The following is a 6,814-nucleotide window of genomic DNA, read 5'->3' on the forward strand; positions in this document are numbered from 1 at the left end:
AGGCAAGTTTATTTATATATCCATTTGTAATAGCAGGAGACAGGAGACAGGTCCTGCACAGACAGGTAATAACACACACATACATAGAGAAAAATGCAACTTCTTCAAGGCTGAGTTGTTTAAACCCAAGCACTAATCAGGAACTTTCCCCAAACATCCAGATATGAAGTACTTTTATTCTGCTACACGTTTCAGACAAAAGTTTTCATTGTTTTGAAATATGAAAAATAAAGTAAACTGTAAATTGGTCATGTACATGACCTAAGCTTTCAAAGAAGAGTATATGTATGTTTTAACATGTTGGGTGCTTTTCTCCAACCAAGGACAGATCACATTCTACACATGTAATTCTATGCTATTCAACTTTCACATGAGGAAGTCCTTTAAATTATTTAAGATTTCACAGAATAATATTAACAACTTCATAAACCAGATGAAAGATATATATTGAAGTAGCAGTGTATTTCAGAATCCACCTCTTCAGAATCAAAATGTAACAACATAAATGAAAATACCAAATCATTTCAGGTTCAAGCTTTGCACAAACAGCAATCCCAGGGTGCATTTTGTGCATGTTCAAGCTGCGTTGTGTCCATCTCCACACACAGTGCATGAAACCACCGGTTACAGCTGTCGCACCGAATCTGTAAAAATAACAAATACAACACCTTTATTAAAAAAAACACAAACTTTCATTCAAACCGATTGTATTGATAAAATCTATATATTTTTAACATGATGTCCAAACTTGAACATTATTTCACCAAAAATGCTACTATCATGGTTACAAGTTGTCTTTGATTATTTGCAGTAGTTGGCAATCTGCAATAGTTGATAATATGAACTTGACAGCTACCAAAGACCAAGTGCAAGGAAAAGAGCTACATCCTTGGTGTGTAGCAGATATCTATTTTCTATTAAAGCCACTAAATGCAAGCACTTTAATCCAGTAACCAGCACAAAATAAAGCAATTAAAAATAACACCTTACCCAGCCAGTAATGGAAGACTTGGTGGTTTGCGTCGTGAACACATGGAACAATTGTTCTCTGCGTCAAACACTAAAATAAACACATACCTGAAGCTTCAAGTATTTCAAGTGCCAAAGCTGTACGTTCCAGTGCAATCTCTTCTGTAGTAGTCCCAAATTCCATGTTAGGTAATTTAGGAAATGCCTCCATGACTGCCTTTGCCATCTAAATAAACAAAAAGCAAACAAACAAATAAGACAGAAAGAAAATATGTGATGTACACAATATAAATACTGTATGTACTGTATATTGTGTACTGTAGTCATTTAAATATTGTAAATCCAATTTGACAATTTATACTTTGACAATACAAATATAAAAAAAATTATAATAATTACTAAATAAATAAAATAAAATAAACACATACCTGAAGCTTCAAGTATTTCAAGTGCCAAAGCTGTACGTTCCAGTGCAATCTCTTCTGTAGTAGTCCCAAATTCCATGTTAGGTAATTTAGGAAATGCCTCCATGACTGCCTTTGCCATCTAAATAAACTAAAAGCAAACAAACAAATAAGACAGAAAGAAAATATGTGCGATACACAATATAAATACTGTATGTACTGTATATTGTGTACTGTAGTCATTTAAATATTGTAAATAGCTCTTCTCCAAATATGGAGATAGCACAAAAAATCATTGTCAGAATACAAGCATGTAACTAAACATCTATGTTATTGTACCATAATGACCATCACACCACAGCTATTTCCATCTTGCTGAACCGGGTGCTGCATAACAGCTCCTTTGAACATAATATCTGCCCACTCTCTCTTACGGTGGTGGATAGTCCTTATCTGAAAGTATTCACTGTGTGACAATTAAATGTTAAAATATAAATCTTCTTTATATATGTGCAAAATACTACAATGTATACATAATTACATAGATGGAATGCAGTGTATATGATTACATTGAATAAACTAAATTGCATAAGAACCAGAATTTTTGGGCAGCAGCTTCTGAATCTGCCTGTTCTGCAGGGTTGCTTGAAGGATCCACCAAATACACACTGCTTTCTGCTGCATTGATGTACTGTAACCACAAGAAAAATTACATTATTCCACAAATATTCACCACAACACCAGAAACATGGGAAATGTACATCAATATACAAAGTGTTAAATGAAAACTAACCAGAAACTTCCAGTGTATATTTTCAATGTTAACAAAGGACACAATGGCTTTGTAGTTGTCAAAGTTAACCTGTAACACATCAAAATTATTTTCATTATATGATATTAACACAGAAATTACTTCAGTTAATAAACATTTATCATTGACATTATTTTTGGTTTTGCTTCATCATGTACATACAATCAAACTCGTTTACACATCAGCAAATGTCTAAACAATTATCAATCTCTGAACCCTTTGTACCTTCGCTAAACAAATTGAACAAATTGGTCTCCTGTGATGTCATTGCACGCATCATCCATGGCCTGAAGAAGAGTGACTTGTTTATGAGGGTGCCTATAATTGTGAACCTTCCACCTCCATGTGGAGAAAAATTCTTCAGTCGGGTTACAGTAAGGAAAGGGGAGTATGGGGGTAAATATAAGGTGATAAACTGTGGATGGGCCTGAAACCATGATTGCTGTCAGTGCTGTTGTTAGGAATTCTGGGCCCATTGCACTGATTTTGCTGTGGGGCCTCTTCAAAATCACATTGAGTGGGGGGTGGTCAGGCCCCCCAGCGAACATCGTTCTGGGCCCCTCTCAACTGCTGGACTCTCAGCCTCTCCTCCATGTCATGGCCAGGTTAAAGCCTGCTTCATCCAAAAATATGAATGGCTTTCATCAGCTTCCAGCTCTATCACCCTCTAAAAAGACATTTATAGTATTGTAGGAAAAACAAATACTGATAACAATGATATAGAATTTTGGGGGGTTGTTTTTTTCTCCCAACAACAGGCATCTTGAAACTGATCATACCTGAACATACTCAGTTGCTTCACTTTCATAATCTAAACATTTAATATTGTTCATGATTTTCCATAAAAACTATGCTTCAAGAGTAATGCAACAGTTAAGCAGCAATGAAATGAATAGACACTCAACTCAGATGTAATGCGTGAGCTGCATTTTGAAATAGTAATGCTTTGATGTTAAGTTGTCATTTTGAACCGGTTATTTTAGTTCAATGAACAAAAGATCTTTCGTTCATGTGTATTGTATTCAAGCATTTGGAAAGTGTTAAGCGTTTTGAAAAATTTGCATTTTGAACATCGGTTGTGAATTATGTATCTAGAGTTTTGAAAAATGACATGAAGGTTCTGTTATTAGTGCAAAAATGATTGTGCTTAATGATCTGCTTAACAGCAATCTCAGCTATGACTGCCTGACCTTATTTGAGATGCAGGATACATCCTGGACAAGTGCTGATTGAATCACGAAACTCATAAACAGAATTTAAATTTAACCCATAGATGTCTACTCTGCAGCGGGTTCAACAATGGCAAGCAGGTCTGGTTGGTTTTTATTCTACAGTATACTGTATTATAGCTGTGAGGCCATGTGCTGAATTTTTTTTTAAATTGTAACATTTAATACCTTGTAGTCTTCAGCAATGATGTTTTTGTCATCTAGTTCAAAGGTACCCCTTTGCTGCATAAGCAATTGCAGGTTATTGTGGTGCTTTGCTCCATTGCAAAGACATTCAATGAAAAAGAAACATGGCTGACGTGGCAAAGAACATGTGAAGAATTTAATTTCTTCCTCACTGCTCTGTGTAGAGATGTATGGTGATTTATTTTGGTCTATATCCTTGTCAGAAATATGTAATACATCATTTTTTTTTTACAAATTAGTAGATAAAGGCTACATGTTTGTAATATCTTAACCTTACATCTGTCATATAATTTCCTTTACTTTTTCCCTGTTTATTAGGTGAAATTCCGTATATTAATATCAGAAATGTCTTGATACAGCCAAACTCCAAATTAAATTAATGTGAGTTGGAACATTAAAACCTTCACGGACAGAGATAAGTAACTGGCTGTGTGTTAAAAAGTTAAATAAATTTTTCCAGTGAACGCTAACACAGATTACACTACAGTAATAACAACAAGAAATAATAATGATACTGATTTAATTTGTTTTAGTAACAGCCTTAATATACTATTATTATAATTGACTGATTAAATGTAAGAATTTGACTCAAAAGATGTACACTTTTAGAAAAAAAATGTCTTCATAAAGGTGAGAATGCCCATAAAAGTTAAAAATCAATTTAAAATTATTGGAAAATATTAATTTTTCAGAACTTTTTTCTACAGTAGCCCACTATTATGTTTCTAATGATTTTTAGTGTTGTTTCCATATTTTTCTTTTACCCAATTTTCTTGCATGGTACAGAAAAATTTAAACATTATTCTAACAAATATTAGTCATATTACAATTAATATACATTGGATAATTGACTTGCTCCAGACATACTGAAGTATTTAATTGCATTTGTTATTGTATTATGATTTTATTATTTGTTACTTTTAATAGAATAAGTATAGTAAACTGTTTCACTTACGGAAGCACAATTTGATTCCAAGTTATCTGTTACAGGACTAGAGACTACATCACTGTCAGCCTTTGTATCCGGCACATCCTGGAAAGACAGAGAGGGTAGGGTCATTTCTCAAACCAAGTGTGTGTTAGACACCAAATGGAAAGCAAATTAAAGATAAAAAGTCACCAGACTGAAAGATGGACATTCAGGCTCTTCTTTGTGGCATGGAGGCAATTCGCCATCCTAAGTATTTTAATGTTATCCAAAAAAATTAATTAGGTATTAGATTTCCCCCAAAAATGCAAAAAATTGCACATGCAATAACATTTACATGTGGCATTAATGCTTAAACATAATGCTATGAAAAGCAATACCCCAGAAAGGATAAACAAATGATACACACATTGGAATACTACACAAAGACGGTTTGTAGAGACATCTTCAAGTCTATACAATTGATAAATTACCTTGAATTGAAGCAGGCATGACCGAATAATTTTCTGGCGATTTGTAAGTGTATTTGGCACTTGCAAATCTTTACAGACATTGCTCCAAAACCCAGCAGGATTGTGAACGCTGTACTCCTTTATATTGGTTGCAGGTCCAGCAAATTTTGTAATTATTGATATAATTTCTTGCAGAGTTTTAGAAGTTGTCCGTCCCTTTGAAAAGAAACAAAAAACAATTATTGGAGGACACTATGCTTTTAACCAGTATATTATGCTCTATCACAAAAGGGTGTTTCATGAATATGTTAAGTACATGTGTAATACAATAATTTAATACAGGAAAACGCTAGGTTTGTAGAGTATTATGTGAGTTCACTGTAACACTTGCCTTTCCAAATGTTTTGAAAGTGCTGACTCTGAAATCAAAATACACGGCAAATGACATTACATCCACATGGCAATGCATCACCATGTCTGCAATAAACCTGCTCTGCATTTCTCCCCCCAATTGCCTGTCACCGGCTAAAGCTGTAAAAGTTTCTGCTAAGCTTTAAAATATGATGCCATAATAAGATATTATCGTATTGCAGTGTTATTTAAAGTGTCATTGTTCAACAATGGTAGCCATTGAGTATAATTTGTACAAGAACAATGATATCAATTTAGAGAAAACTATCAAAAGTTATATTTCAAAAAATGAATCTGTATATACTAAATATTGTGTAATCATTCTGATATTTAAAATGTTTTGGATTAAAATGTAGTGTTATATCTTATGAATAGCTAACAAAACAAAAGTTTTGTTTGTGCAAATGTGGTTTTGTATCAAATCAGTTTTAATGCACAAAGCACAGCAACCTATCATTGTCCTATTTGTACACTTCACCTGCGTATCATGTCACAGTATTTTAGATTGTTTAGATGCTGACCTGTTTATACTCATCCTTGGATTCAAATCAGGATGAAACCTGCACAAGCAATGAATACATTTAAAATAATAATAATGAAAAAAAAAAACAAGACAACATGAATCCACATATTCCTGCATAAATAAACCTACAGCCTACACTTGTAAGTAGATAAACAAATAATTAATAAATGGTTTGGAAAGATGCAAAAGTAAAAATGTGGGTACCTTTGGGTCTCTGCCCCGGTTGACATAGGTAGCACGCTCCATTAGTTATTTCTTGTTTTTGTAGGCTATGTATAGCAGATCAAATAGGACTCACCTGCTGTGTGCTGAAGCTTTCCTAATTCTTGTCAGCTGTGGCTGGTCTACACGCAACTTTAAGCTTTTGTAGAAGGATTTGAGTAAAGGTGGCTATGTTGTCCCATCTCAAGAATGTAAGCAATACTGGGAGAATGTTTGAAAAAATTCAGCAAAAACATCCAAGCAGAAGCCAAGCAGATAGCATCAGCTAATCTAAATCTTAATTTAACCCTTTAATTGTCACCCGTCCCCTCTGTGGGACGCCTAAGTTTACTTCACTATATTACAATTAAATCCTAATCTAATCATGACAAACTATATATCATTGGAAAGGTCTAAGACTCCTAAATATATATTCTACCACTGTTTTTTGTTTAAAATGATGTAGGAAAAGTAATAGATGAATTTATTACAAGAGTGCACCTCAAAAATCTACATCATAACAGGAGTTCTGACTTTTGTCACAAAAAGTCTTCTTCGTTGCCTTTTTCTCTATTACACTTTAAATCATACATCAATAAAAAACTGAAAATCTCAAAATTCATCCTTTGAAACCCATTTTAAAATGCAAATGGTACATCAAAATCATATTACAAAATATTTTCATTCATGAATTATAAAA

The sequence above is a fragment of the Sinocyclocheilus grahami genome, unplaced genomic scaffold (genome assembly GCF_001515645.1).
Source record: "Sinocyclocheilus grahami isolate Dianchi unplaced genomic scaffold, SAMN03320097.WGS_v1.1 scaffold1538.1, whole genome shotgun sequence".
In the NCBI taxonomy this organism is placed as follows: Eukaryota; Metazoa; Chordata; class Actinopteri; order Cypriniformes; family Cyprinidae; genus Sinocyclocheilus; species Sinocyclocheilus grahami.